This window comes from Tursiops truncatus, chromosome X (genome assembly GCF_011762595.2).
Source record: "Tursiops truncatus isolate mTurTru1 chromosome X, mTurTru1.mat.Y, whole genome shotgun sequence".
Taxonomy (NCBI): Eukaryota; Metazoa; Chordata; class Mammalia; order Artiodactyla; family Delphinidae; genus Tursiops; species Tursiops truncatus.
Genome location: NC_047055.1, coordinates 115,684,856 through 115,694,991, shown reverse-complemented (window position 1 = coordinate 115,694,991; position 10,136 = coordinate 115,684,856). Strand labels below are relative to the sequence as shown.

The 10,136-nt window shown below is 42.2% G+C and overlaps 1 non-coding gene across 1 annotated transcript; it reads left to right on the top strand.

The window, feature by feature from the left end:
- The first annotated feature begins 1,680 nt into the window (after nucleotides 1-1,680).
- On the top strand, nucleotides 1,681-1,753 carry TRNAG-ACC (transfer RNA glycine (anticodon ACC)). The gene has a single exon. It is a non-coding gene; the product is annotated as a tRNA-Gly (tRNA).
- Nucleotides 1,754-10,136: the final 8,383 nt, after the last annotated feature.

The following is a 10,136-nucleotide window of genomic DNA, read 5'->3' as shown; positions in this document are numbered from 1 at the left end:
TTTCCTGACTTGTACTGTATTTCCATTTGGTATCCTAGGTAACATGTTACTTTTCCTTTGACGCTCTTTCTCAATGTTTTCTGCCTGGGACCAGAATTGAGATTAAACCGGGCTTTTCTATAAGACCAGAAACATATCAAGAGTGAATAACTACCATTCCCAAACTAGCCAATCCACGTTGTATGGCTCCCAATTAAACACAGACAAAATGGGTGTCGGAAAATGCTACCACACGCTGATCGAGAGGTAGTTCGCCAGGGCTGCCACCTTGGCCAGGCCCTTTACCCTTGTCTAGACCAGCGGTATTCTGTGTGAGAATTCAGCCCCATTTCTCTTACACAGAAAAGTAGTACTTCTCCATGAAGGGGCTTTGGCTGTTTGGTGAATCCCAGCTTTGCATGATACAAACTGGAAGTTCAGGTTAGTCTTGACCTCAATTTCCTCTGGCTCATAAAGGTGGAAGTAACATTATACATACATTTTTACTAAGGATTATTCTGGACACCAAGCTGCTTGTTTCTGTGTGGCCAGCCACAGAGTCTGGCATATCACAGAGAACCACTGCCGAGCACTGGAAATGTGGCTAGTCTGCACTGAAACATGCTGTCGAGATCAACAGACCCAGAGTATATGCTAAATTTAAAACAAATGCCCAATAAACATAAATCTCACTGCTAAATTAAGAAAGACATCATTTATGCAGCCACTTGAAAAATTTTCTAGTCCAAAATCATCGTTTTCCTTTGTTAACTGCCATTTTAAAACTTTGATTGGGTCAATAGCATTAGGGGTTCCCTTCCCTCGACAGGCTTCCTAGCTTGCTTTCATTCTGTTTTAGATTAGAAAAGAATTGTACTAAGATGCAATTATTTATTATCAAGCTAGAAACAGACATGAATCATGAGAGCCATGGAAAGGGATTCTAGTGCAATTTATAAATTTAATAAATTTCCAACTGCAGAGTATGACTGCATTTCCAAATGTTTATCATTCAACAGCTGAAAACATGTCACAATCCCATAAATCTACCCAACTCTACCCTAGGTTGGAGGAAATCATCCTTGTGCATGTTCACATGTGTGTACAGCTTCTCTGAGTAAAGCAGAAAGCCTCACGTACATGTCATCACCTCCCAAGTAATATGCCATGACACGATTCTATCCCTCCATTAAAGAACTCTTGAAAGACTCACATGTTACTCACGTGTAAATCTCTTCCTATCTGCCCTAACATCAGACTGAATTATCTGAATATCTGAACATAGGGCTTGAAGTCTACTGTCTAGCACCGTACTGGCAAAGTTGACTCAAAAAAATGTTTGATGGATTGAATTATCCATGTGTCTCAAACTTTCTTTCTTAAGAACTCCATTTTCTTCAGTCCTAATGATTAAAAGGGCCAAATTTGCTGATCAACAGTAGCTTCCACCCGAAGCTTTGACAGGGGGTCTGGCTATTTTCTAACCTATACCCAAATCAAGGGCAAAATGTAGAAGTACAACACGGGCAATCAGCAGATTTTGCTGTAAATGTTTATTTTCCTTTGAATGCAGAAAATACTCATTACTTACAAGTATTACTAAGGGGAATCTGAAAGAACCTGCCAAGTAAATTTCCCCTACGATGGTCCTGGGTAGAGAGTGGAAAACGCTAGAAAAGCAAAACCAACTAACCTGGGACTTCCCTGGTGGTCCAGTGGGTAAGACTCCGCCCTACCAATGCAGGGGGCCCAGGTTCGATCCCTGGTTGGGGAACTAGATTCCGCCTGCCGCAACTAAAAGAATCTCACATGCCGCAACTAAGATCCAGTGCAGCCAAAATAAATAAATATTAAAAAAACAACAACAACTAACCTGCATTTTTCCTCTCTTTAAGAACACTCTTCAGTATCTGGAGACTTCTAAGGAAGAGAGAAGCAAGCACTTCCTCAAAAAACGGAGGCAGGGGTAGGACTCGGGTACCTGGGGAGCCATCAGAAGAAACCAGCCAGATGACCAACTGCCAAACCCAACAGCAAGCCTCACACGTGGCTATACTATACTGGTTTCACCCCAAACACAAAACTATGCATAACTAAATAGGAGATGCTTTATGATTTTAATACGTATACTTGTTCTCTCTGAATTACACCCAGGGATTCCACCATGAGCAAGTGGTGGATGGGAACGTCCCCTTTATACAGCATCTAGAGCTGTGCTATCCAATACCAAAGCTACTCCTACATGTGGCTACTGAGCACGTGAAATGTGGCCAGTCTGAATTAAGATGTGCTTGTAAATGTAAAATCCACACCAAATTCCAAAGACTTCACATAGCAAAAAAGTATAAAATATCTCATTAACAATTTTATATTGACTGCATGTTGAAATTATATATTACTTATATATTGTACTAAAATATATTACTAAAATTAATTTCACCGGTTCCGTTTCACTTTAATATGGCTACTAGAAATTTTCAAATGTGGCTCACATTTTTTGGACAGCACTGGCTAATATTTGCTTTATGTATTTACGTGCTCCTATGTTGGGTTCATATATATTTACAATTGTTATATCTTCTTGCTGGATTTATCCATTTATCATTATAAAATGTCTTTCTTTTAAAGTCGATTTTGTCTGATAGAAGTATTGCTACTCCAGCTTTCTTTTCATTTCCATGAAATACTTTTTTGTATCCCCTCACTTTCAGTCTGTGTGTGTCTTTAGATCTGAAGTGAGTCCCCTGTGGGCAGGATATATGGATCTTGTTTTTGTTTTTGTTTGTTTTTGTTTTTTGCAGTACATGGGCCTCTCACTGTTGTGGCCTCTCCCATTGCGGAGCACAGACTCCAGACGCGCAGGCTCAGCGGCCATGGCTCACGGGCCTAGCCGCTCCACGGCATGTGGGATCTTCCTGGACTGGAGCACGAACCCGTGTCCCCTGCGTCGGCAGGAGGACTCTCAACCACTGCGCCACCAGGGAAGCCCTGGATCTTGTTTTTGTATCCTTTCAGCCAGTCTATGTCTTTTGATTGGAGCACTTAGTCCATTTACATTTAAAGTAATTATTGATAGGTATGTACTTATTGCCATTTTGTTCATTATTTTCTGGTTGTTTCTGTAGTTCTTCTTTGTTCCTTCCTTCTTTAGTGCTCTGTCTTTGTAATTTGATGACTACCTTTAGTTTCATGTTTGGATTCCTTTCTGTTTTTGTGTGTATATTATAGGTTTTTGATTTCTGGTTACCATAACATTCATATATAACAACACACACACACACACACACACACACACACACACACACACACAGTTATTTTCAGTTGACAATTTCTTAACTTCAAACACATTCTAACAACTCTACATTTTTACTCCCCCCACGCACCTTTAATGGTTTTGACATCATATTTTATATCTTTCTGTTTTGTGTATCCCTTAACTACTTATTGTGGATACAGATGATTTTACTACTTTTGTCTTTTAACCTTCCTACTAGATTTATAAGTGGTTGATTAATTACCTTTACTGAATGTTTGCCTATACCAATAAGATTTTTCCTTTCATAAGTTTCATATTTCTAGTGTGGTCTTTTCTGCTTAGAGAAGTCCCTTTAACATTTCTTGTGAAGCTGCTTTAGTGGTGCTGAAGTATTTTAGCTTTTGCTTGTCTGTGAAACTCTATCTCTCCTTCAAATCTGAATGATAGCCTTGACAGGTATTCCTGATTGTAGGGTTTTTTCTTTCATCACTTTGAATATATCATGCCAGTCCCTCTGGCCTGCAGAGTTTCTGCTGAAAAGTCAGCTGACAGTCTTATGGGAGTTCCCTTGTACATAACTAGCTGCTTTTTACTTGCTGCTTTTAAGATTCTCCATCTTTAATTTTTGCCATTTTATTTACTAAGTGTCTTGGTGTGGACCTCCTGGGTTCATCTTGTTTGGAAGCCTCTGTGCTTCCTGAACCTGGATATCTGTTTCCTTTCCCAGGTTAGGGAAGTTTTCAGTCTTGGCAGTATTTATAATACAAACATGCATTTACTCAACTCCTACTCATGCATCAGGATTTGGTTCCAGCACTGTAGTAGGCCACTCCTCAGCTAGACCACATCTTACAGGTTTTTCCATATTCTCTGCTGCATCAATTCAGGGTGGGCCCACAGCATGTACACAATATCTGTGACAAGCTGAACTAAGAATTGACCTTTCCCTTGTACATTTTTTCTCATAATTACTCTTTTTAAAAAAATTTATTTATTTTTGGCTGTGTTGGGTCTTCGTTGGTGTGCATGGGCTTTCTCTAGTTGTGGCGAGCAGAGGCCACTCCTCGCCACAGTGCACGGGCCTCTCACCGCTGTGGCCTCTCCCGTTCTGGAGCATGGGTTCCAGGCATGAAGGCCTCAGTAGTTGTGGCATGTGGGCTTCAGTAGCTGTGGCTCACAGGCTCCAGAGCGCAGGTTCAGCAGTTGTGGTGCATGGGCCTAGTTGCTCCACGGTATGTGGGATCCTCCCAGACCCGGGCTCAAACCCATGTCCCCTGCACTGGCAGGTGGACTTTCAACCACTGTGCCACCAGGGAAGCCCCGTCTTTTTTTTCTTACTAAATAGAGAAATATAACCACAACTGAAATAAGAATGCTGCTTCAACATAGTAAAACAATAATCTTTGCATGATATGTCTCTGGAAGAGCCCAGAACCATTTGATAATATGTTCTCCAGGGAAGGGAACAAGGTGGCTAAGGACAGAGGTTGAAGAGAGATTTTTCTGTAACCTTTCAATTTGTAACCTCATGTCAAGAAGTTTTTTAAAATCTTTTTAAGAGAATATCTTCACTATATAGAAAAAAAGATTTTTTTAAACTTAGGTTCCATTGGAGACTTGCAAATATTATTTCTTGCATTGTACCTTTTAGATCAGCAGTCAACAAACTTTTTCTGTAAAGTGCCAGATAGTAAATATTGTAGGCTTTGTGGGTCTCTGTAGCAACCACTCAACTCTGCTGTAGTAGCATGAAAACAACCATAGACAATATGTAAAGGAACATGTGTGGCTGTGGGTCAATAAAACTTTAATTTAAAAAATAGGCAGGACTTCCCTCATAGCACAGTGATTAAGAATCTGCCTGCCAATGCAGGGGACACAGGTTCGAGCCCTGGTCCAGGAAGATCCCACATGTTGCGGAGCAGCTAAGCCCGTGCACCACAACTACTGAGCCTGCGCTCTAGAGCCTGCAAGCCACAACTACTGAGCCCGTGTGCCACAACTACTGAACCAGTGCTCTAGAGCCCGCGAGCCACAACTACTGACCCACCTGCCACGACTACTGAAGCCTGCGCAACCAGAGCCCGCGCTCCGCAACAAGAGAAGCCACCACAATGAGAAGCCCATGCGCTGCAACGAAGACCCAACACAGCCAAAAAAAATAAATAAATTTTAAAATAAATAAATAAATAATAAAAAACAGGCAGAATTTAGCCTGTGGCCAGTTTGCCACTCCCCCTACAACCACCCTGCTTTAGAGAGTGCCTCCTTTGAACAATAAAGAATGTGTAATCATATTCTTTACTTTTTCATTCTTAAGCATGTTAAAACAAATCTCCCTTCAACTCAAGCTAAAAATTATGCTAGTAATGTTGGAACAAAAAGATAAAGATAGGGCTTCCCTGGTGACGCAGTGGTTGAGAGTCTGCCTGCTCATGTAGGGAACACGGGTTCGTTCCCCAGTCCGGGAGGATCCCACATGCCGCGGAGTGGCTGGGCCTGTGAGCCATGGCCACTGAGCCTGCGCGTCTGGAGTCTGTGCTCTGCAATGGGAGAGGCCACAGCAGTGAGAGGCCCGCGTACCATAAAAAAAAAAAAAAAAAAAGATAAAGATAATGTGGAACAGAAGAAAAACATCTAGTTTATGATATCAAACCATAAAGTTGTAATACTCACTCGGAAAAACAAAGGTGTTTCAAAAGCCATGAATAACTCTCATCCTATCGGAAATCTTCTGGGTAAGAATCAATGGTGGTAACAAAGAAGTCACATTCTGGGTTGAAAATTACTTCTGAGTCTTCATACGTCTCAAGTTGGACACTAAAATAATATATACTTATGCAAATAAATTCAGAAATTGCTACTCCAGAAATGTAGATAATCTAAATTAACTAAATATTGACTGCTTACCATTAGATTCTCTACAGAAGCGACCATTATAACAAGTAGTCTTGGACCTTCAGGACGGAGGAGGAGCAAGACATAGAGGTGACCTTCCTCCCCACAAATACATCTACATGTGGAACAACTCCTACAGAACACCTACTGAACGCTGGCAGAAGACCTCAGACCTCCCAAAAGGCAAGACACTCCCCACATACCTGGGTACGGCAAAAGAAAAAAGAATAACAAGAGACAAAAGAATAGGGATGGGACCTGCACCAGTGGGAGGGAGCTGTGAAGAAGGAAAAGTTTCCACGCACTAGAGAACCCCTTCACTGATGGGGATGGGGGGTGGCGGCGGGGAAGCTTCGGAGCCACGGAGGAGAGCGCCGCAACAGGGGTGCAGAGGGCAAAGCAGAAAGATTCCTGCACAGAGGATCGCTGCCAACCAGCACTCACCAGCCCGAGAGGCTTGTCTGCTCACCCACTGGGGCAGGCGGGGCTGGGAGCTGAGGCTCGGGCTTCGGTCGGAGCGCAGGGAGAGGACTGGGGTTGGCTGCGTGAACACAGCCTGAAGGGGGCTAGTGTGCCACAGCTAGCCGGGAGGGAGTCAGGGAAAATGTCTGTGCCTATAGAAGAGGCAAGAGACCATTGTTTCAGGGTGCACAAGGAACAGGGATTCCTGCTCCGTGTGCCCACAGAAGGCAGAACACCGCCTAAGCGAGTTCCAGAAACAGGTGCGAGCCGTGGCTATCAGCTCAGACCCCAGAGATGGGCATGAACCGCTAACGCTGCTGCCGCTGCCACCAATAATCCTGTGTGCAAGCACAGGTCACACTACCAAACACCCTCGGAGCCTGTGCAGCACACCCCCGCCAGGGTCCCGTGATCCAGGGACAACTTCACCAGGAGTAAACACGGCGTGCCTCAGGCTGTTGCATCTCACGCCAGCCTCTGCCACTGCAGGCTCACCCTGGATTCCAATTATGACTACCGTACACCTCCCTGTCCCTGGCCTGAGTGAGCAAGAGAGCCCTAATCAGCTGCTGCTTTAACCCCCTCCTGTCTGGGCAGGGAACGGATGCCTGAGGGCGGCCTACATGAAGAGGCAGGGCCAAAACCAAACCTGAATTCCAAGAGCTGTTCGAACAAAGAAGAGAAAGGGAAATTTCTCCATGCAGCCTCAGGATCAGCAGATTAAATCCCCACAATCAACTTGATAAACCCTGCACCTGTGGAATACCTGAATAGACAATGGATGTTCCCAAAATTGAGGTGGTGGACTTTGGGAGCAACTGTAGACATGGGGTTTTCTTTCCGCGTCTCACTTGTTTCTGGTTTTATGTTTATCTTAGTTTAGTTTTTAGTGCTTGTTATCATTGGTGGATTTGGTTATTGGTTTGTTTGCTTTCTTAATTTTTAAAAACTTTTTTATTTTTTAATTATTTTTTTCCTTTTTTCTCTTTTTGTGAGTGTGTATGTGTATGTTTCTTTGTGTGATTTTGTCTGTTTAGGTTTGCTTTTGCCATGTGTCCGAGGGTTCTGTCTGTTCATTTTCTTTGTTTTTTGTTCTGCTTTTCTTTCTTTTCTTCTGAGCCGTGTGGCTGGCAGGGTCTTGGTGCTCCGGCAGGGTGTTGGGCCTGAGCCTCCGAGGTGGGAGAGCCGAGTCCAGGACACTGAACCAACAGAGATCTCCTGGCCCCACGTAATATCAATTGCCAAGAGCTCTGCTGGAGACCTCCATCTCAACGCTAAGACCCAGCTTCACCCAACGGCCAGCAAGCTCCAGTGCTGGATGCCCCATGCCAAACAACTAGCAAGATAGAAACAAGCCCACCCATTAGCAGAGAGGCTGCCTAAAGTCATACTAACTTCACAGACACCTCAAAACACACCACCAGACGTGGCCCTGCCCACCAGAAGGACAAGATCCAGCCCTACCCACCAGAACACAGGAACAAGTCCCCTCCACCAGGAAGCCTACATAAGCAACTGAACCAACCTCACCCACTGGAGGTAGACACCCAAAATAATGGGAACTACGAACCTGCCACCTGCACAAAGGAGACCCCAAACACAGTAAGTTAAACCAAATGAGAAGACAGAGAAGTATGCAGCAGATGAAGGAGCAAGATAAAAAACCCACCAGACGAAACAAATGAAGAGAAAATAAGCAGTCTACCTGAAAAAGAATTCAGAGTAATGATAGTAAAGATGATCAAAATCTTGGAAATAGAATGGAGAAAATAAAAGAAACGTTTAACAAGGACCTAGAAGAACTAAAGAGCAAACAAACAATGATGAACAACACAAAAAATGAAATTAAAAATTCTTTAGAAGGAATCAATAGCAGAAGAACGGATAAGTGACCTGGAAGATAAAATAGAGGAAATAACTGCTGTAGAGCAGAATAAAGGAAAAAGAATGAAAAGAATTGAGGACAGTCTCAGAGACCTCTGGGACAACATTAAACACACCAACATTCGAATCATAGCAGTCCCAGAAAAAGAAAGGGCCTGAGAAAATATTTGAAGAGATTAGAGTTGAAAACTTCCCTAACATGGGAAAGGAAATAGTCAATCAAGTCCAGGAAGCAAGAGAGTCTCATACAGGATAAATCCAAGGAAAAACACGCCCAAACACATAGTAATCAAACTATCAAAAATTAAAGATGAAGAAAAATATTAAAAGCAGCAAGGGAAAAGCCACAAAAAAACATACAAGGGAATCCCTGTAAGGTTAACAGCTGATCTTTCAGCAGAAACTCTGCAAGCCAGAAGGGAGTGCCAGGACATATTTAAAGTGATGAAAGGGGAAAACCTACCATCAAGATTACTCTACCCAGCAAGGATCTCATTCAGATTTGGTGGAGAAATTAAAACCTTTACAGACAAGCAAAAGCTAAGAGAATTCAGCACCACCAAACCAGCTTTACAACAAATGCTAAAGGAATTTCTCTAGGCAGAAAACGCAAGAGAAGGAAAAGACCTACACTAACAAACCCAAAACAATTAAGAAAATGGTAATAGGACCATACATGTCGATAATTACCTTAAATGTAAATGGATTAAATGCTCCAATCAAAAGACACAGACTGGCTGAATGGATACAAAAACAAGACCCGTATACATGCTGTCTACAAGAGACGCACTTCAGACCTACGAACACATACAGACTAAAAGTGAGGAGATGGAAAAAGATATTCCATGCAAATGGAAATCAAAAGAAAGCTGGGGTAGTAATTCTCATATCAGACAAAATAGACTTTAAAACAAAGACTATTACAAGAGACAAAGAGGGACACTACATAATGATCAAGGGATCAATCCAAGAAGAAGATATAACAATTGTAAATATTTATGCACCCAACATAGGAGCACCTCAATACATAAGGCAAATACTAACAGCCATAAAAGGGGAAATCGACAGTAACACAATCATAGTAGGGGACTTCAACACCCCACTTCCACCAATGGACAGATCATTCAAAATGAAAATAAATAAGGAAACACAAACTTTAAATGATACATTAAACAAGATGGACTTAATTGATATTTATAGGACATTCCATCCAAAAACAACAGAATATACTTTCTTCTCAAGTGCTCATGGAACATCCTCCAGGATAGATCACACCTTGGGTCACAAATCAAGCCTCAGTAAATTTAAGAAAATTGAAATCGTATAAAGTATCTTTTCCGACCACAACACTATGAGACTAGATATCAATTACAGGAAAAACACTGTAAAAGATACAAACACATGGACGCTAAACGATACACTACTAAATAACCAAGAGATCACTGAAGAAATCAAAGAGGAAATCAAAAAATACCTAGAAACAAATGACAAGAAAAACACGAGGACCCAAAACTATGGTATGCAGCAAACGCAGTTCTAAGAGGGAAGTTTACAGCAAAACAATCCTACCTCAAGAAACAAGAAGAATCTCAAAAAAACAACCTAACCTTACACCTAAAGCAATTAGAGAAAGACGAACAAAAAAAAAACCCCAAAG